The following is a 22,614-nucleotide window of genomic DNA, read 5'->3' as shown; positions in this document are numbered from 1 at the left end:
TAGCCAGCAATATTTGAACTGTTCCTGTTTTCCCCTGGTTTGGTCATTCAGCCCAAGGGCAGCACGGGCCTGCCCACACTTTGATATGTGTGCGCACTAGGTCCATGCAGCAGAGCAGGTCTCCAGTCGTCCTGGTTTACCCTTGCCACTGGATAAAGGCCGAGCTCTGTCAAGCCCGTGTGGTGGCTGATGTGCAATGGTCATCACACATTAATAAAATCCACGCACAGGCATCTTCCACCCCTGGAGTTCGGGACTGGAATATTGGGTCCTCCATTGAAACATCAATGAACCCATCCCTTTTAGTGTGGAAGCAAGTCATCCTCATTCGAGGGACCGCCTATGATATGCATTCAGCCACAGTTTAGAGCTGTATGCGCATCTATGAATAAATAGCACATAACGGATACTCTTCAATAAATAGTTTAATAGGCCTGTTTGAAAGAGTTGCTCCACATCTGTGTCAATTTAAAGCAGCAACGTTTTTCAGTTCAATGTGTGTGTTCCTAATCTGCAGTATTGGCCTCAGGCCTGGTGCGGATGTTTATTTCCCCACATTACCGCTTAGGAAAATAACCTGTAAAACTTAGCTAAACTCAGTATTATTGTAAGCAAACAGCAATATTATAGGGTATCAGGAAATAGATTAGGTTCACTACGTTTGAAAGTTTGCATGGCAAAGAAGTTTGTCCCTCTCCTGATCAGAAGGTGGTTTCTCAAGTGGTATAGAGTTCCATGGACACTGGCAACTCTCCAGCACCTTGCTCAATAGTGCAACAAATGATTTGACTGCAACAGTGGGGTCTAGGACAGTCAAGACTGTTCCTGTCCTCATCTGAAATCCATGCAAATGCACTTTTCAACAGGCTCGCTAGATAGAGGTCTGAAGGAGGGTTTCAAATTTGGTTCCCTCCCTCCTCCACAATGCATGGTGATTGTAGCACCCTAACCTGTCCTACTCTCCTACTTGTAAGCTTCGCACAGACTTAGAATCAAATCTTCTTGGTTTATACAGCACAACCATATGGGAGATTTACCCACTCAGCCAACAGGGAAGCCGTCCATTTTTTGCCATTCAGTATGTATTTAAGTTAGATCATAGATACTCAGTGCAACAGCATTATGCTCCCAAGGTCCTGTGCAGCTATAACACTTAGCTATGTATACGCCAGCATTGTTATTCTGTGGTGAGCAAACAGAAGTTAAATTAATCATAACCTGAGCCAGGCAGAACTATTGGATCTAGAATGAAAAACTTTTCAAAATAATCAAACTTAGTTATGGTTTCAATGCATTTGACATGGTAGCCCAATCTTTAATCTATGTAATTGAAGCTGATTAATTGATGTTGCAATAATTGAAACATGAATTAATGTTACTTACTTGCACTGCCAATCATAAAACACATGTCATTCTCTACTTAATTCAGTCGAGGTAGCAGAGAATTTAGAATGAGATTGTCTATTGGTTTCACAACTCAACTGAAGACTGGCTTGGCACTTTACAAACAAGGACATTCTCCATTAATTGCTTGGGCCTAGAGATTAACGGGAGGGCAGGAAAGGCATGGGGAGCCCGGTAGAGGACGACGAACCAGGTAAAGTCGAGGACATAGATCTTCGCTGACTCCTGCCTGATACCTGGCCAGATTGACTGTCTGACCTGCGGGTGGGAGTAGACATTTAGCGGTAGGAGGGGAGACAGCCCTTGGTAGTTAGTAGGAGGAGGGTTTTGCAGGAGATTGTGAATTGGGAGTTCCAGCACGATTGGGGGGAACCATGGAATGAGTTCCTGTTTACTTTCCGAGGCTAATTTTCCATCAAATTCATTTTTATTTTGGTGTTATCTGCAGTTTTTTTTTTAGCAGTCTCTAAGAACTCATTATTCCATTTACTGCTTGAATATGGGAAATAATTCAAAGAGCCCAGCCCCAAGTATCCAATTGGAGTGGGTTTGATTTCTTAAGTTTTTGTCTTTTGTTGATTTTGTTATAAATTCTGAGTATCTGGTTTAACTACAACAAAAGCAAAATACTGCGGAAGCTGTAAATCTGACATAAAAACAGAAAATGCTGGAAATACTCAGCACTAGGTCAGGCAGATGCTGACCTGCTGAGTATTTCCAGCCCTTTCTGTTTTAATTATCAGGTTACACTTCTCAGCTGCTATTGGTTAAACATCAATGCAAATTTGTAATATGTTACCAATTTCATAGAAATCAGAAGTTTGTGTTGGCAACAAGACAAATTGGGAAAGGTGTTGGTTTATATTTAGTGTATCTGCAGCCAGTCTACAATACACTTTTAATAGTTAAAACTAAAAAAGACTTAACTCAGCCTGCCAGCCATTCAACATTTTAATTAGTGGGAAATGCTGACTCGTCACCTTATTTAAGTTATTGAAGGCTTCACCAGCTGTCATAGGCAGATAATCAGTGCATGCAGGGATTGCTGTCCTGACACATTCAACACCAATGGAATCAGGTAGTATTAGCACAGCTTCCCACTGCAGTTGAAAATGGACGTGATATTATACTGGTTGGTGCAATGTATTTGGGGATAAGTTGCAGTTCTTTGTCGAACAGAGATTTTCTTCAGATCTAGTGAATGGACATACTGAAGACAACTATCTCAAGTGCCTGATTTTATTAGAAACTTCTCAATAACTGCCTTCTACCCGATTCAGCATTTACAACTTTTATAGATCTTTCCCCCCATTTTCTCCCCTTCACTCTAGAAGGCGCTTATGTAGTATAGTGGCAGAAAATGAAAGGAAATGGGTGGGGCAGCCTACCGCTGATTCACACTCCAACAATCTTCCTCCCCCACCGCAGCAGGAAAGTTGGCTACTTGCCCATTGACTACCATGCCACATGTCAACTTCTACTATGGAAAACAAAATCGGGCGAGGTGTAAGACAGGCTGCCAATTTGCTATCACCTGTTTTGCACTACCACCCAAGACCAATTTCATTCCCTATGTTTTAGTATCATGGCACACTGTACAATTATCTACTGAACTACCCAGGGAGTTCTGTACATGTCTTCTTGATATCTGTTACCTTTCTTGTCATGTCAGCTCTGGCTCAGTGGGTAGCACACTCACCTCTGAGTCAGAAGGTTGTGGGTTCAAGTCCCACTCCAGGAACTTGAGCAGATAAATCTTGGTTGACACTCCAGTACAGTGCTGCATATCTTTTGGATGAGACATTAAACTGAGGCCCTGTCTGCCCTGTTTCATGTGGACATAAAAGATCACGTGGCACTATTTTGAAGAAGAGCAGGGGAGTTATCCCCTCAATCAACATAACAAAAACAGGTTATCTGATTATTATCACATTGCTGTTTGTGGGAGTTCGCTGTGCGCAAGATGGCTGCCCTGTTTCCCACATTACAACATTCCAAAAATACTTCATTGGCTGTAAAGCGCTTTGAGATATCCGGTGGTTGTGAAAGGCACTATATAAATGCAAGTCTTTCTTTCTGTGCTATTCTATAAAAGTGCACATGGTATGATTTCTGGAGACTGTCAAAGCTGTTTTAAAAGCATGAAATAAATGGGATTCAATGTTCTGACGACACATGCATTGTTAAAACAAATTATATGATCAATGGATAATGCACTGACTTCTGCTTAGTTCTTTCATAATTGTTTGTATCCTTTGATGTGGCCCAGCCTATTAGCTTGTTCTGATTTGCCTCATTTCTTGAACATCACAATTATCTGCTATTGTCAGTGTTGAGGCAGCCTTTCTTTAGGCTGAATGCAAAGGTTTCAATAACCTTAATTATTCTGGCACAATGAGCAGTCCAAGTGGCTTTCCATTTTTCATTTGGATTAGACAGCATCACATCAGAAATACTGAGAACCATTAAAAGGTCAAGGAACTTTGTTACACCGTATTTCATTTTTTCTTGTCTTTTTTATTAACAATATAGAAGGCTAAATTGCCCACAAGCATTAGAGTAATTTCATCTCGTCCTTCCAGAATAACAAATCTAAGGGGTATTTCAACCCCCACTCCCAGCTGGACCAGTTTGTGCAGGGGTAAGGATGACAAGGAGGTTCCCAACACTCTCCACCATTTTAACTAGCGTAAAATCAAGCACATAAAGGCCTCCTGCCCCCATTTCTACCTGCCGACACCCTCCCTCCCGTAAATGAGTGCCAGCAGGTGGCCTCTGGGTCCCCCGATCTTCACCTGCTACCAGCCTACCAGTTGTCTCTTCATTCAGGTGGGTAACCAGCCAGCGGGATGTTAATAAGGCCCAGACGGTAAAATTGGCCAGGAATCTCACAGAGATGCAGGAAATTCTGTGGTAGCCCCTCCGACTTTCTGGCTGTGATTAAAACTCCATGGAGTAAACCACTTGGACATTTGCACTTTATGTTAGGCTGGTTGAAGCACTCCCTTCAAACTTCCCCACATTGAAATCCATCTGCCATAGCTTTGCCCGCTCACTTGATCTATCTATCCCCATTGTTCCCATCTATACAACTTACGATGCCTCTTAACTTAGTGTCATCTGCAAATTTGCATACACAGCTCTCTGTTCCTTTATCCAAGTCATTGATACATACGATGTAAAGTTGTGGCCACAGAACGGATCCTTGAAACACCATGGGCCCGACTTTCATCGATGTCCCGCCCATAGCTGCCGAGGTTCTGTCAGAAACATAGAAACATAGAAAATAGGTGCAGGAGTAGGCCATTCGGCCCTTCGAGCCTGCACCACCATTCAATAAGATCATGGCTGATCATTCCCTCAGTACCTCTTTCCTGCTTTCTCTCCATACCCCTTGATCTCTTTAGCCGTAAGGGCCATATCTAACTCCCTCTTGAATATATCCAATGAACTGGCATCAACAACTCTCTATGGCAGGGAATTCCACAGGTTAACAACTCTCTGAGTGAAGAAGTTTCTCCTCATCTCAGTCCTAAATGGCCTACCCCTTATCCTAATATCTATATCCCCTGGTTCTGGACTTCGGGACCATTCTACCCGCATCTAACCTGTCCAGTTCCGTCAGAATCTTATATGTTTCTATGAGATCCCCTCTCTTCCTTCTAAATTCCAATGTATAAAGGCCCAGTTGATCCAGTCTCTCCTCATATGTCAGTCCAGCCATCCCTGGAATCAGTCTGGTGAACCTTCGCTACACTCCCTCAATAGCAAGAACGTACTTCCTCAGATTAGGAGACCAAAACTGAACACAATATTCCAGGTGAGACCTCACCAAGAAATGGATGTTTCTGGGTGATTCCTCTGGAACCGCCCATCTCCCATTGAGGATCAGCCCAGCAGAAGATTGGTGGGGAAGGGTTCCGCTCACATCGCAGTGTCCCGCCTGCCCATGCCAGAAGTCAGATATTCCCCATTTTGCGCACTTTTGCTGCACTCCCACCACCTGCTGCCCGCCAGAAGGACAGCGCTGGAAAAGCAGGTCTGAGCTGGGCGGCAGTGTGCCAGCAATCGCACATCGGCCGGGAGGCAGCATTATCAACAGCTTGAATTGGGAGGGAGGGAAGGAGGGAGCAGTGTGAGTGGGCAGCAATCGCACATCGGCTGGGAGGGAGGGAGGAAGAGATGGCATGCATTGGGGCAGCTCTGGCACATCGGCTGGGAGGGAGTGCTGGTGGCCATCACATCACGGCAGCCAGTCGGATTCTGCACCATATCAGTGGGACTGCTGGAAAGAAGTTAGGTCAATGTTGCATTACTTTCTTGCTGATGGTGATGTTTAAATTGGATGTGATAAAACTGACTGAAATGTGTCTAAGCTAATGGAGGCTTTTTTGTTGCACCTTGTTGAAAGTCCTTCATTGAGAAGGCCAATGGCAAAGGGAAAATTATGAGTGACTGAAATGTGTTCAGCATCTCACATGTTGTACATCCAAGCTGATTCATTAATTGTCTCGCACAATTTACTGCAATGTAACTAATGACCATATCATCTCAGGGGTGGGACTTCTCTATCTCTTGCCTCGCAAAACGAGAGTTGAAGTGCAAGCTTAATGTCTGCCTTCCTGCATTCATTGTCATCTTACGATGGCCCGATGACAGGACTCATTATACACTGCAGCCAGGTGTGGATGGGAAGATATTCCTGATGAAGCAGATGACCTGAGGGACAGATGTGTGGTTGGCACAACGCACCACAAATACGATGTTAAAATGATACATGCACAAACAGAGGGTCAACAGTGTGAGTGTATTTACAAGTGCACAATGAAAAACATTACATAATATTATCACATATTGATACATTTAGATGAGGAAGCAACACATACCCCTCTACCCGGCACCACCACCTCTCTTCCCTCCCCTTGCAGCGATGCCCGATTTCCTTTTCCTCCCCATGCCAAAACAACGGAGTGGCCCTCACCTGCCCGTCACTGCTTCTGATTCAGGAGGTTGTGCAGGAGGGCAGCATGATGTGTGTAGACGTGTGTGTCTCAGTGACAACGTAGGGTGCGGGACCGAAGGTGCTAGGATCTCCTGCTCCTCTGCATCTGTGTGGTGTTGGGGGCCTGCAGCACACGTGCAGAAGCCATATCCTGCCTCATGGCCTCGATGCTTTCTGATATGTGCTCCAACACTCTGAGGAGACGCTCCATCCTTTCATCATGCTGCTGGGTGAATGTGGCGATACTGACAGCTATCCCAGCCATAGGCTGCTGCACCTCGCGACCTACCTCCATGCTGGTGGATGAGAGTTGGACCATCTGGCTCAATAGAGCGAGCTGTCCTACATCCGCAGGTGGTTGCTCGATGCTGCTGAGTGCTGGGGCCTTGCTTCCCTTTGCGCCACAGACTCTGCGCTTGCTTGAGCTTGCTTGAGTGGAGTCTGTTGGAAACCCCAGGAAATCTGAGCCCGATGCCGAGGTTCTGCCGACACTTGGCTGACTTGGCAGGGGGCTGATGTCAGCCGCTTCCGGCTCCTCCAGGTGAAGGGGCACAAATATGGGCCCTTCTCCCTCTTCTCTCTCCTGTTCTTCCCGGCCCTGGGTGGCAGAGGTGGGTGCAGGGGACATGGATGATGTGGGCTGGGGGTGCAGGAAGGATCCGATGTCCTCGGGTGTGGAGAACGTCGGGGTGGGAGATGCTGGGGTGTGATGTCTTCTGTTAAGGCCAGAGGTCGATGGTCTCTCTAGATCCATGGTGTCTGAGTCAGCATCTGCAAGTAGAGGACAACATTTCAGTCTATAGTGAGGGGGGGAGCGGAGGTTGGGGAGGGGGTGATGGTGGTGAAAGTGAGATGTGAGCCATTCCATCTCACATTATGCCAGCAAGGAGTCCCATCTCTACATGTCCACACTAATAATTGCTGACAAAGTCTGCGTTCAACTGTGAGTGCATTAACATTGCACATACTTTCATGCCATGACCGTTGCTGACACCAGAGATGAGTGTAGCCTTACCCTGCGGTAGCACCGGATCTGCAGAAACGTTCGTTGTTGGATGCGGCGATGTCCCACCAATGTCAATGCTGCTCCTCCAGCCTGGTCAATTCCACCACATCTTCTGGGCCCCCTCCGGTCGCACTCAGGCTTGCCTGTTTGGCTGCTTGTTTTCTCTGCACAAAGAAACATTGCAGCCTTTACTCCCTTTACCCCCACACACACTCCCACACATGCACACACATCGCGTGCACAATCTTTTTGGCCTTGGACAGGAGGGGCCGAATAAATTTGGACTCAATTTAGCTGCCGCCGCCAAATCGTTTCAACAATTGCAGCATTGTTCCCCATCCTGCTGCACGTTGCCCATTGCACTGACCATCTGACCTATGTCCATCCAAAGATGTCGGTATTGGGCTGGTGGAGGCTTGCCACGCCCATCCCGGATGAGTTTGCCGTACCTGCGCTCCACCTCTGTCACTAGCTCCTCCAACTCCTGTTCATTCAACCATGGAATTCTGGTTCTGGCAGTCTTTATTGACGCTTTCTGCCCACTGATCCTCTATGGTGAGAGGAATGGCTGCTCAACAGTTTGGTTATAAAGTTGTCACACTGCCCCACCTGCAACTCAGACTGGCCTCTCTTCAATGCCACCTCTGCTCTCTAAACTTCAACTCTCTCCTCTGTCTCTCCTCTCTCTCTCCTCTATCTCTCCTCTGTCTCTCCTCCCTCTCTTTCCTCTCCTCTTTCCTCTCCTCTCTCGTTCCTCTCTCTCTCTCCTCTCCTCTCCCTCCTCTCTCTCTCCTCCTCTTTCTCTCCTCTATATTCTCTCTCTCTCCTCTCCTCTCTCTCCTCACCTCCTCTCTTCTCTTCTCTTCTCTGTATCCTCTCCTCTCTTCTCTGTATCCTCTGCTCTCTTCTCTTCTCTGTCTCATGTCTCTCTCTCTCCTGACTCTCTCCTCTCCTCTCCCCTCACAAGTGAAATTGAGTGGTGTGCTTTTATGGCCTTGAGCACTTACTCAATTAGCGTGCCACAAAAGGACTACAACAAGCTACACAGAACTACAATAAAAAAAAAAAATGCCTAAATCCCACTCATGCGCAGTGGAGGCCCTCCGAAAAAACCCGAGTGGAGAGGCCTCCACTTGATGCATTCTGATGATGCGTGCCACTAAGGCCCGCTCCCGCTCGCCCACTGATGTCCGCTGTCACCCACACAACGGCGACCAAAGTGGCTCCCGACGGGACCCGGCGGCAGCGGGTGGCAAAAACAGACCTCCTGCCCGGTGGCCGCCTAGAAATGGGCGGCCACCAAAGTTGGCCCCCATGTGTAAATTTCCTCCAATTTAACAGCATTCCCTTTATCCCTACTCTCTGTTTCCTACCTCCCAATCCATGTCACAAGGTTACTTCTAATTCAGTGAGCTTTCATTTTTGATAATCTCTTGTGCAGAACCTGATCAAGTGCCTTATAGATGTCCATATGGACAACACCCATGTTACTCCCCTATCCACCATTCCAGTTAACCCTGCAAAAAGTTCAACTAGATTAGTCAGACCTAACGTACCCTTCACAAATTCATGGGCCCCGATATTGGCGGCCTTACCGCCCACTGCCACCTGCTGCTGCTGACTGCCACCGAGTTTGTTGCCGGTTTCCTCTCTCCAACATTTTCCTCTTGGACTGGAGCGGGCGGGAGGGGAACCGTCCGCTGACGTCGTCTCGTAACCAAGTCGCGTAAGTGACCTCACGCCTGCCGAGCTGTGTGGCGGATACATGGTGGGAAAAGTTGCAGTTTAAAAATATATATATAGGTTAAGCTGACTGGAAGATGAATGTTTAACGGAATAGTATTTGCGAATGCTTTGATGGATGGGATACACTATCGAATCATGTTTATCAAAATATTAAATGATATGTCTGAACACACTAACTGGAACATTTTTTGTATTACTAGGGGCATCAAGGGGTATGGCGAGAAAGCAGGAATGGGGTACTGAAGTTGCATGTTCAGCCATGAACTCATTGAATGGCGGTGCAGGCTCGAAGGGCCGAATGGCCTACTCCTGCACCTATTTTCTGTTTCTATGTTTCTATGCCAGATTGGTGGGAGTCGGCGCCAGCAGGGGGAAGGACCACTGCATGGAAGCTATTCTTACCCCAATGGTAGGTCTGAAGACCTGCAAGAAAAGGTTAGTGAACATGGTTTAAAAAAATGTTATTACAGCGACTTACTTGGATGGAGTCCCCTGAAGGTGTTCCGGTGGGTTTTTTTTTTTGGTTATGTTTTTTACTTTTCAGGTCTTCCATCCTCCCTGGGCCAGACTCCATCCTCGGCGGAACTTGGATGGCAAGCTCATTTACCGCCGAGATTGAGAGCTCCCACCTGCTGCCACCCAGATTGACAGCGTAAGCTGTTATTTGGCCACCGGGCAGTACTGCCACCTCTTTTAGAGGAATCTTTCAGGCAAAGTACTGCCCGGTCTCTCAACAGCCATCAGCGGTCCTTTGGACGGCAAATGGGCGGGCCTTGCAGCTCATGAAAACCAGGACCATGGTGACTCTCTTTGATCAGCTCATACTTGTCCAAGTGTTCAGCCACCCTGTCCCTGAAGATAGATTCCAAAAACTGTTCTGCAGCTGATGTTAAACTGGAAGATCTGTAGCTATCTGGTTTCTCCCTTCCTCCCTTCTTAAATAATGCAGTGACATTTGCATTTTTCCAAACTATGGGCACAATTTCTGAAATAAAGAGAGCTTTGGAAAATTATGACTGAAGTATTTGCAATTTCCTCACCTATTTCTTTTAATATTCTACTGTGGAAACCATCAAGTCTTAGAGATTTGTGTAGCTTAAGTCCATTACCATTTTTGAACTTATATTGATTTTTTTAATAGCTCTCCCAGTCTGCTGGATTTCAATTTATCGTTGCATTTATGTAAGCCTTTTCTTTCAGTTTGATACTGTCTGCTTTCTCATTTGTTGACCATGGTTGCTTAACTACGCCATATCATGTCTCAACAGTCAATAACGCTTCAATACACTTACAAAGGGTTGAAATTCAGTTTCTAATGCCTACTGATAATGCCGGTGTTAGGTGTTAACTGGGAGTTAGGCAGTTGGGAGTGGCGCTTAGTGGTGGTCACGCCTGACGCGAAATTCGGTGGTAATTTTTTAAGGGTGTTAAAATGTAACGTACTGCCAGCTAACGTCATGGAAATCATGATGTCAGTACGCATGCAACACCTCCTTGGCGCCCTTCTCGCCACATTCACTTTTGCCGCCTCACTTAAAGGCTGGTGTCTATGACGCCTGAAAAAGTTGGACTGTACAAGGCGGGGAAACTAATTCGGAGTTACAGCCAGAGCTCAGAGCTCTCCGTCAGTGCTGCATTTGATGCTCGCACAGAGAGTAGGGTGTTGGCGACGTACTGCTGTTGACTCGTCAGATTGAGTACTAGTGTCTGGGACACATTGGCTTCCATATCGAATAAATTTCAAATCTCCATTTCGCTGTCTGTCACCTGTGGTAAGTGATGGGGACAGTGATAGCACACCACGTTGTGCTGCGGCGCCGCCTTACAGAGAAAGCTGAGGGCAAATGTAAATCCTCCCCAGAGGAGAGGTCCCAGATGGCTGGCCAGGAGACCATACACATGCAGGGTTTGCCATGCGCATTACTCTTATCTTGAAATGTCCGAGGAGCACTGCTTAAGAAGGCTGAGGTTCCACAAGGAGGTGGTCACGAACCTTTGCAACCTTCTGTGGACATTCCTGGCAGCTGACCGGCACTAGGACCTCGCGGTCAGTGACAGTGAAAGTGACAGTAGCACTCAACTTCTATGCTACCAGCACCTTTCAATCTCCTGTAGGTGCTATATGCAATATCTTGCCGTCTGTAGTACATTGCTGCCTTCGCCAGGTGACCTACGCTCTTGACGGCAATTGATTGGACTACATCAAGTTCAGCATGTCAAGGGAAAACCAGGATGAGCACACCCGTGGTTTTGCCAGGATAGCGGGCTTCCCCAGGGTTCAAGAAGCCATTGATTGTACGCATGTAGCATTGAGGCCCCGCCCCTTAACGGAGAGATCTTTCGGAATTGCAAGGGATTCCGCTTCCTCAACATACAGCTGGTCTGTGATCACAGGCAGATGATCCTCACTGTCAATGCCCGTTATCCTGGCAACTGCCACAATGCCTTCATCCTGAGGGAGATCTCTGTGCCACGACTCTTCAGGCCACCTCATGAAGGCCATGGCTGGCTCCTGGGCGACAGACGATATGGTGATGCCACCTGGCTGATGACATGCCTCTGCAATCCCACCACCTCTGCCAAGCAGTGCTACAACACCAGCCCATTATTGAGCAAACTATCTGGGTTCTGAAGCAGTGTTTCTGCTGCCTTGACCGCTCTGGAGGGTCATTGCAGTACTCACCTAAGTCTCCATGATCAACATTGTCTGCTGCATGCTGCACAACCTAGCCATTATGAGAGGCCAACCATTACCACCAGGGATGGATGATCCACCTCAGGAGGAGCACAATGATGACGAGGGAGACGAGAAGCCTCACCGAAGGAGGAGGCAACATGACACTGCTGTGGCTGGAAGGGCTGCACGTCAGAGACTCATCTCTCATTGATTCCAATGAATGAGTCTTGATGTGCCGAATGGCCAACCTGTACACGTTGGCATCATTTCAACACATTGCTACACACCCTGCAGCCCTCCATCTTAAATAATCAGTGTGTCATCACATGAACAATCCAAACTTGCTTTATTGCAAACATAAATCATGTGTGATGAAAACAAGCACAAGACAAGAACTTCATCCCCAACACATCAATATACCTACAAAACCCCTCCAGACATTCTCATAGACATCCAAGTGCACCTATTGACATCAGTTCATTTTGTAACAAGGTAGCCATCTCTGACGAGTACCAAACAATTGTTCGGTGCAGAGAATGGCAGCTGCGAAGGCAGAATTATGTCATCCTGAGAACCGACATCACGTTCCAATTAGCCCAACAGGCTGATATTGCCCTGGGGCACAGCATCATCATCTGCAGAAATCTGGTTGAAGTCAGATTCCTGCCCTTGTTCGGCAAGGTTACGTCCCCGCCTCAGACCGGATGGCAGCGGTCAGTGCGTCCGTTGAATCTATTTGCCTTTGCATCAAGTGTGTCTGCGACTGCAGTACACCAGAGAGCTGACTCAGGACACCACTCACTGATGACATTTGAGTATGGAGGCTGAAAATAGCATCGGCCTGGTGCTCAATGGCCACTGCAATGTCAGCCATAGCCTGTGCCACCATGTCTGGGACCCCATGGTCACTGTTTGCAACCAGCATTCATTGGTATCTACCAAGGAAGGGCTCGTTGGGCTGCTAAGAGGCATGAGCAACAGTTGAGGTGGATTCCTCCATCCTCACAGCTAGTGCATCAAGACACTATGGCACCCTTGCTACTGCACCCAGCAGATTGCTGTGTAACTGCAGGGATTGCCTTGCGACAACCTTTAGGTCGGGCTCATCGTCAGAGTGCTGCTGAGCATCACACAGGCGCACACTCACTCTCCGGGGAGCTGGCCTCCGGACTCCGCCTCCCCATGTCATTGCTGGAGGCCACTGGGTCCTGGAGCATCACCCACCTCCACCTCACCCACCACCCCTTGGTCAGCAGAGCTGCTGGCCCTGCTCTCAGACGGTGCAGCCTCCTGCGCGAGGTCGAAGGAGGTGTCTTCCTCCTGCTCCTTCTCGTCCTCTTGGTCGTCTCATCCATCTGCACCCATGGAAGGCGCCCCAGAAGTCCCCGGTGGATCTGGCTGGTCATCTGAAAGCACAAACACAAACAGCAGTTGCCTGCAGGGGTGGGGCCCAGTAGCGGGAAAGGCATCGTGAATGCCAGTCCCATGGAAATAGCTGCACGTTGATGGTGTGAGGGCCAATTGTCCTGCAGGTCGCTGCAATGTTACTCAACATACTGTCACTGATCCGAGGGGAGTCAGTGGCAACCACCACCATCGCATCAACTGGGACGCCCATCAGGGCAGCTATCCGTTCCTCCAACGGAGTGAGCACTTGGGGGTCTGGCTCCCCTCCACCAGTCCATATTTGCTCCCGTCGGTTGTGTGCAAGCTTCAACGGTAACATTAAACAGAAATAAGGCCTCTAAATCAGACTATCAGTGTGTCCCAAGTGCCTTACATACTTTACGACATTTTACTCTTCACAGCTCGATGTAACTACAATTCGTAGCGTGACTGCGAATTAGGATCTAACAGTAATAGAGAGGCTACCATCTTCGAGATGCAAATGAATACTGAGGAGTCAACAATATGAAGGGTGGTCTGCAGAACCAACACTGAATTTCACATTTGGGGACCATGCCTGAAGCAAGGTGTTTAACATTTCTCAATGCCTCAAAAATGGCGGTACCGAATTTCAACGCCAAAGTGATTTTAAAGAAGTATTTTGTCATGTTTTCAACCAGCATTGTAACCCATGTATAATCTGACCTAAGTTGTACACTGTGAGAACAATGACCACTAGGTGGGAGACACTCCTAACCTGGACCTTCAGATATAAAATGGGAAGCTCCAACCACCTTCATCACTTGAGTACTAAGGAATAAAGGACAGGTCACAGACTGACCTTCTCTCAAGCATGGGCTTCGTGTGCATTTACACTGTATAGTAAGGATGTATCAATGGCGACGAGAAACTGGGATTTAAACCACACGAGCATGGCCACTAGCAGAACAGACAAGAGGTACTGTATTAAGGAATGGTTGGGACAGAGATTCAACATTGTTAAAGCAGCACAGAGTTCTCCAGGCAGAAAAGGGCAATCGGGCATGCACCAACATGTAGTCGAACCAAGAGGGGGAGTTCGACAGAGACAATGGCAAGCTGAACGGCGAATAACGACATTACAAGGGACAATGCGGCCAGTAATGGGGCCATCAACACCTGTTAATGGCGCACTCAAGGACAGTCACAGGGGCAGTCAGGGACGATCGACTGGCAAGGGGCCTTTTGTTTCCAACAACAGCTCATGTTGGAGGCGTGGAGGCACACACTCAGCCGGAGTTTGCAGAGATGAGCAAAATACCTGCAGAAATTGCAGAAATGAACGCTGGGGGAAATCGCTGGAAGCTGAAGTTCAGCGAGTTCATGTGGAGCACGTATACAGTTCATACACCAGGACACCACCGATAATGATGAAAGTGCTCCTCAATGGCATCCCAGTATCAATGGAGCTAGACATGGGGGCCAGCCAGTCCCTGATGGGTATCAAACAGTTTGGAAAGTTGTGGGCGTCCAAGGGCAGGAGGCCAAAATTATCGCCGATTGACGCACAGCTTACGGACTTACACAAAGCAGATCATTCCGGTGCTAGGCAGCACCACGGTAGTCGTGACCCACAAAGTTTCGGAGAACAGGTTTCCACTCTGGATTGTCCCAGGGGACGGTACTGCACTACTGGGGAGGAGTTGGGTTGCTGTCATGAACTGGAAATGGGGCGATGTCAATGCAATTTCCTCTGTGGAGCGAGTATCATGCTCACAGATCCTGGACAAATTTGACTCATTATTTCAACCTGGCATCGGCACTTTCATGGGGGCCAAGGTAGTGATTCACATAAACCCGGACGCCAGGCCAGTACACCACAAGGCCAGAGCGGTGCCGTACATGATGCGGGAAAAGATAGAAGGCGAATTGGACCGCCTGCTGAGGGAAGGCATCATCTCGCCAGTCGAATTCAGTGACTGGGCGAGCCCGATCGTGCCGGTGCTCAAGGCGGATGGGTCGGTCAGGATATGTGATATTACAAGGCCACCATCAATCGGGTGTCACTCCAAGACCAGTACCCGCTACCGAGAGCGGAGGACCTCTTTGCGACGCTATCCGGTGGCAAACTTTTTTCAAAATTGGACCTGACCTCAGCTTACATGACCCAGGACTGGCGAGTGAGTCGAAGAAGCTGACCACCATCATGACACACAAGGGGTTGTTTGAGTACAATAGATGTCCGTTCGGGATTCGCTCGGCCGCTGCGATCTTCCAATGAAATATGGAAAGCCTCCTCAAGTCGATTCCAGGGACAGTGGTTTTGCAGGACGACATCCTCATCACGGGTTACGGAGGAGGTGCTACGCAGACTGGATCGGGTAGGTCTGCGACTGAAAAAGGCGAAGTGCGTCTTCCTAGCTCCAGAGGTAGAATTCCTGGGGATGAGGGTAGCAGCAGATGGGATCAGCCCTACTGCGTCCAAGACGGAAGCGATCCAGAGAGCACCCAGTCCCCGTAATACGACGGAGCTGCATTCGTTCCTGGGGCTCCTGAACTATTTTGGTAACTTTCTTCCCAAATTGAGCACGCTGCTAGAGCCGCTACACGTGCTCCTACACAAAGGTCGCAAATGGGTCTGGGGGGACAGCCAGAAAAGGGCTTTTAATTTGTTATGTTCCAACACTCTGTTAAAACTATACGACCCATGTAAGAAACTTGTGTTAACGTGCGATGCGTCGTCCTATGGTGTCGAGTGTGTGTTGCAGCATGTCAATGTCAAGGGTCAGTTACAGCCGGTAGCTTATGCCTCCAGGAGTCTGTCTCAGGCAGAAAGGGGTTACGGGATGGTAGAAAAGGAGGCGCCTGCATGTGTATATGCTGTAAAGAAAATGCACCAGTACCTGTTTGGCAGGAAATTTGAGCTGGAGACAGATCACAAACCCCTAACGTCCCTTTTGGCCGACAACAAGGCCATAAATGCAAACGCATCGGCCCGCATATAGAAGTGGGCATTCATGTTAGCCGCCTATGACTATACAATTCGGCACAGACCGGGCACCCAAAACCGCGCGGATGCACTCAGCAGGCTCCCACTAGCCACCACTGAGGGGGCTACCGAGCATGCTGCTGAGATGGGCATGGCTGTTGAAGCTTTCGGAAGCGAAGGCTCACCCGTGACAGCCCGTCAGATTAAAGTCTGGACAAATAGAGACCCGCTATTGTCTCTAGTCAAGAAATGTGTCCTGAATGGGGACTGGGCAGCCACGTACAGGGCATGCCCTGAGGAATTTAAACCATTTCACAGGCGCAGGGATGAACTCTCGATTCAGGCCGATTGCCTACTGTGGGGAAACCACGTAGTCATGCCCCAGATGGGCAGAGAGGTGTTCATCAGAGAACTCCACAGTGAGCACCCGGGCATTGTCATGATGAAGGCAATTGCCAGGTCACACGTTTGGTGGCCAGGGATAGACGCAGATCTGGAACTTTGTGTTCGCAGGTGCAACACGTGTGCCCAGGGAAGCCCCCCTTAACCCCTGGCCATGGCCCGCCAAGCCTTGGTCACGCATCCATGTGGACTACGCAGGTCCTTTCATGGGAAAAATGTTTCTGGTTGTAGTAGACGCCTACTCCAAATGGATCGAGTGTGACATTTTAAATTCAAGCACATCCTCTGCCACGGTAGAAAGTCTACGGGCAATGTTCGCCGCCCACGGTCTACCGGACGTCTTGGTCAGCGACAATGGCCCATGCTTCACAAGCACTGAATTCCAGGACTTCATGGCAGGCAATGGAATTAACCATGTCAGAACGGCACCGTTCAAGCCGGCCTCAAACGGCCAGGCAGAACGAGCAGTGCAGATAATCAAACAGGGGATGCTCAGAATCCAAGGGGGTTCCCTACAAAGCTGCTTATCATGCCTCCTGTTGGCCTATAGATCCAGACCACACTCGCTCACAGGGGTTCCACCCGCAGAGCTGCTAATGAAAAGGACGCTCAAAACCCGGCTATCCCTTATACACCCCACCATGAAAGAAATTGTCGAGCGCAGGCGCCAGCCACAATATGACGACCATGACAGGAATGCGAGGGCGTGATGTATTGATGTAAATGATCCTGGTTTTGTCCTCAACTACGCTGCAGGGCCCAAATGGCTCGCAGGCACTGTGATTGCCAAAGAGGGAAATAGGATTCTGGTAGTTAAACTTACCAATGGACAAATCTGCCACAAACACGTGGATCAAACAAAAAGGAGGTTCAGCAACCCCATAGAAGAAGCAGAGGAAGAACGCGATGTAGCGTTCACTCCACCACAGGTGACCGAACACCGGAACCAAAGGGAGGAGAGCCCAATCACTGTGGGCAGTCTGGATAGGCCTGAGGCACCGCAAACAGCAGACACTCAGGCCAGCACCCAACAACCGGAGCCCCAACTCAGGCGCTCTACAAGAGAGTGTAAACCACCAGAGAGACTCAACCTGTGATCCCAGTAAGACTTTGGGGGGAGGTGATGTCATGTATTCAACCAGCATTGTAACCCATGTATCATCTGACCTAAGTTGTATACTGTGAGAACAATGACCACTAGGTGGGAGACACTCCTAACCTGGACCTTCAGATATAAAAGGGGAAGCTCCAACCACCTTCATCACTTGAGTGCTAAGGAATAAAGGACAGGTCACAGACTGACCTCTCAAGCATGGGCCTCGTGTGCATTTATACTGTATAATAATGACGTATCATATTTGAACAGTACTTTAAGTCTAATATTTAATTCTAACCTGCAATAACCAGCTATACATGTGTGTCCATGCATCAGAAGACATTTTTTAATTAGCTTCATCCATTTCAAAGACAAATGTAGTGTTGATGTGCTGGCTGTTATTGGCAAATATCTGCAGATAGCTTGAAGAGTCCTTTGAAAGAAAATGATGTTGTCTAACTTTTAAATTTGTTTTCCTATGCACATTTGAGCTTAGTATTTCTGCAGAGTATAGGATAAAGAAGGAATGAAGATATTGCATGCCTAAAACCTGGCGGCATTTGTTATTCAACTAACTGAGTAACCACAAAAGACTGTAGTGCTACTAAGTAGAATTTGTATTCATGGACCATTTTAAGTACACAACCTGCAGCTGCTAATCATACAGGATAGAGGAAAGCAAAGTAAGATAACACTTGGAAGGATGCACCCTACAACATATTATCCTCACCCAGTGAATTTACAGGCCACAAAAATCTTATGAAAATCTCTGTGAAGTTGGGTCTGACATCACTTGCTCTTGCATTTGTGTTGGCATCCATTTCCCATTTCCCATTTCTTGTTGCCTTAATTCTGACAACTTCCCCTTCTTCAAGGTAGCAATTTGAGCCAATAAGCTGTCCAATATTTCAGTTGTGATATTGCATCAGTGACAAAGTGTGAGGTAAGGATCTGTACCAAACGTGTGTGCATTCTCTAGGAGTGCCATTGCAAATTGTACAGGGTTCTCTGCCTTGCAATTTGACTGCGGATATCTTGCCAAGCTGGTGACATGACTGAACTGATATTGTTGTGCAAACTGTTGGAGTTCCTTTAAGTTAAATAGCAAACCATTGCCTGATATAACCTGCCACATAATTGCCTTAATTAGGTAAAGCTAATGTTTGAGGAATGTCTCCCAGGTTACATCCGACAGCAGGCAGCACCATGTTATAGTGGAGACAGGGATTTTAAAGTTCTACATGCAATTAATTTCTGTTCGGAAAGTTGGCAACACATCTTGTATTCCAACCTCATTTGAAATATCATGGAGCACAAAATGAGTTTTCATTCCAGCTATAATTTATTTCCCTCTTTCCAATTAGAAAATTTGTCTGTTTTAAAGAAATCAGAGTATTAGTCAGCCATATAGATGCCAACGATTATAGGTACCAATGATACAGGTAAAAAATGGGATGAGGTCCAACAAGCTGAATTTAGGGACCTAGGAGTTAAATTAAAAAGTAGGACGTCAAAGGTAGTAATCTCAGAATTTCTACCAGTGCCACGTGCTAGTCAGAGTAGGAATAGCAGGATAATTCAGATGAATACATTGCTTGAGGAATGGTGCAAGGAGGAAGGATTCAAATTCCTGGGAAATTGGAACCTGTTCTGGGGGAGGTGGGACCAGTACAAACCGAACGGTCTGCACCTGGACAGGACCAGAACCAATGTCCTAGGTGGAGTGTTTGCTAGTGCCTTTGGGGTCTAATATGGCAGGGGGCTGGCAGGGAGGCAGAAGGAAGTAAAAAGGGGGCAGAAGTGAAAGGTAGGAAGGAGAAAAGTAAGAGTGGAGGGCAGCGAAATCAAGGGCAAAAATCAAAAAGGGCCACATTACAACATAATTCTAAAAGGACAAAGTGTTATGTATTTAACCCTTTGTAACCTGCATGACACCTGACCACCAGAGGGCCCACCTGTTGGAGTCCCAAGGGATCCCAGCATTCCTTTGGAGCACAGTATATAAGCAGGCCATCCACGAGGTACCTGCACTCTGGAATCTTATTAAAGGAGCTAAGGTCACACTTTTTCATTGTACACAGTACTCAGTTTCACCCTTTATTATGAGTGTACCAATTGGCGACGAGGTAATGAACAACCGTGTGAAAATGCATCCTGGCAAAGTTTTCAGAAGGGGACGATTGGAAGGTCTTCGTGGAGAGACTCGACCAATACTTCATGGCCAACGAACTGGAAGGGGACGAGAACGCTACCAAACGAAGGGTGATCCTCCTAACTAACTGTGGGGCAACAACCTATGGCCTCATGAAGAATCTTCTGGCCCCGGCAAAACCAACAAAGAAATCTTACGAAGAATTGTGTACGTTGGTCCGGGAGCACCTAAATCCTAAGGAAAGCGTTTTGATGGCGTGATATTGGTTCTACACTTGTCAACGATCCGAGGGCCAGGAAGTGGCGATCTATGTCACCGAACTAAGGCGCCTCGCAGAACATTGTGAGTTTGAAGGATTCCTCGAACAAATGCTCAGAGACTTTTTTGGACTGGGCATTGGACATGAGACAATCCTTTGCAAACTGTTGACTGTAGAAATTCCGAATCTAAGTAAAGCCATAAAGATAGTCCAGGCATTTATATCCACCAGCAACAACACCAAGCAGATTTCGCAGAATAAAGAAGTTTCAGCCAGTACTATGCATAAAGTAACGTCGGTCTCGAGCAGAAATGTACATCGCAGAATGTACACGCCAGCTGCTGTGGCCTGACCTCAGATAACTCAGAGTCCACCATCAATTGTTAATGCGAGGCAGTTAATATCCTGTTGGCGCTGCGGAGGTGATCATCGGCCCCATCAATGGCGCTTTAAGCACTATGCATGCAATGGTTGCAGAACAATGGGACACCTCCAACTAATGTGCAGGCGAGCTGAAAAACCTGCAAACCACCACGTTGCAGAGGAAGATTGATCCACCGTGGATCAGGCTGAATTAGAAATTCGTACTGAGGAGGCATGAGTGTACGGGGTACACACATTCACTACGAAATGTTCACCAATAATGTTGAAAGTTGAACTGAATGGTATTCCAGTATCGATGGAACTGGACACAGGGGCAAGTCAGTCCATAATGAGTAAAAAGGCCTTCGACAGGCTGTGGGGCAAAAAGGCACACAGGCCCAAGCTCAGTCCCATTCACACCAAACTAAGGACTTACACCAAGGAACTAATCCCTGCAATTGGCAGTGCAGAAGTCAAAGTCTCCTATGACGGAGCAGTACACGAACTCCAGCTGTGGATTGTACCAGGGGATGGCCCCACGTTGTTCGGCAGTGGGACGACATCCGAGCGCTTTCGTTCGTCGACGATGCCTCATGTACCCAGGTTCTGAGCAAGTTCCCAACGCTGTTCAAGCCAGGCATCGGTAGCTTCTCAGGGGGAAAAAGTACAGATCCATTTGGTTCCCGGTACGCGACCCATCCACCACAAGGCTCGGGCGTTACCATACATGATGCGAGAAAAAGTGGAAATTAAGCAGGACAGACTGCAACGAGAAGGCATCATCACGCCAGTGGAATTGAACGACTGGGCCAGTCCAATTGTTCCGGTACTCAAGGAGGACGGCACGGTTAGAATTTGTGGGGACTATAAAGTAACGATTAACCGTTTTTCGCTGAAGGACCAGTACCCCCGACCCAAGGCAGACGACCTATTTGCGACCCTGGCTGGAGGAAAGACGTTCACCAAGATGGACCTGACCTCAGCCTACATGACGCAGGAGCTGGAGGAGTCTACGAATGCGTCGTCATACGGGGCCTGGTGTGTGTTACAACAGGCTAATGAATCGGGGATTTTGCAACCGGTCGCTTATGCGTCCAGGAGTTTGTCCAATGCAGAAAGGGTCGACAGCATGATTGAAAAAGAGGCTCTGGCGTGCGTTTACGGGGGAAAAAAATGCACCAGTACTTTGGCCTCAAGTTTGAGCTTGAAACTGACCACAAGCCGCTCATATTGCTGTTCTCTGAGAGCAAAGGGATTAATACCAATGCCTCTGCCTGCATCCAAAGATGGGCTCTCACGCTGTCTGCATACAACTATGTAATCCACCACAGACCGGGCACAGAGAACTGCGCAGATGCTCTCAGTCGGCTGCCATTGCCCACCACCGGGGTGAAAATGGCACAGCCAGCGGACTTGCTGATGGTCATGGAGGCATTCGAGAACGCGAAGTCCCCTCTTATGACCCGCCAGATCAGGACCTGGACCAGCCAGGATCCTTTACTGTCCTTGGTAAAAAAAACTGTGTCCTCCATGGGAACTGGTCAGGTGTCCCAGTGGAGGTGCAGGAGTTGATTAAGCCGTTCCACAGACGCAAAGACGAGTTGTCCCTGCAGGCAGACTGTCTATTGTGGGGCAATCGTGTGGTCTTGCCCAAGAAAAGCAGAGACAAATTCATATGTGAACTGCACAGCACCCACCCAGGCATCCTAATGATGAAAACCATAGCCAGATCCCATGTGTGGTGGCCCAGCATTGACTCAGATTTAGAGTCTGTGTGCGCCAGTGCAACACTTGCTCTCATCTGAGCAATGCACCCAGAGAGGCACCGCTATGTTTGTGGTCGTGAATCCATGTCGACTATGTGGGGCCCATTTCTAGACAAAATGTTTTTGGTTGTCGTGGATTCTTACTCAAAATGGATTGAATGTGCAATAATGTCTGTAAGCACATCCACGACCACCAATGAAACCCGACGAGCCATGTTTGCCACGCACGCCTTGCCTGATGTCCTAGTCAGCGACAATGGGCCATGTTTCACCAGTGCTGAATTCAAGGAATTCATGACCCGCAATGGGATCAAACACGTCACATCTGCCCCGTTCAAGCCTGCATCCAACGGCCAGGCAGAGCAGCCAGTTCAGACCATTAAACAA

Source organism: Pristiophorus japonicus, chromosome 4 (genome assembly GCF_044704955.1).
Source record: "Pristiophorus japonicus isolate sPriJap1 chromosome 4, sPriJap1.hap1, whole genome shotgun sequence".
NCBI classification, from domain to species: domain Eukaryota; kingdom Metazoa; phylum Chordata; class Chondrichthyes; family Pristiophoridae; genus Pristiophorus; species Pristiophorus japonicus.
This window is presented reverse-complemented; position numbering follows the sequence as displayed.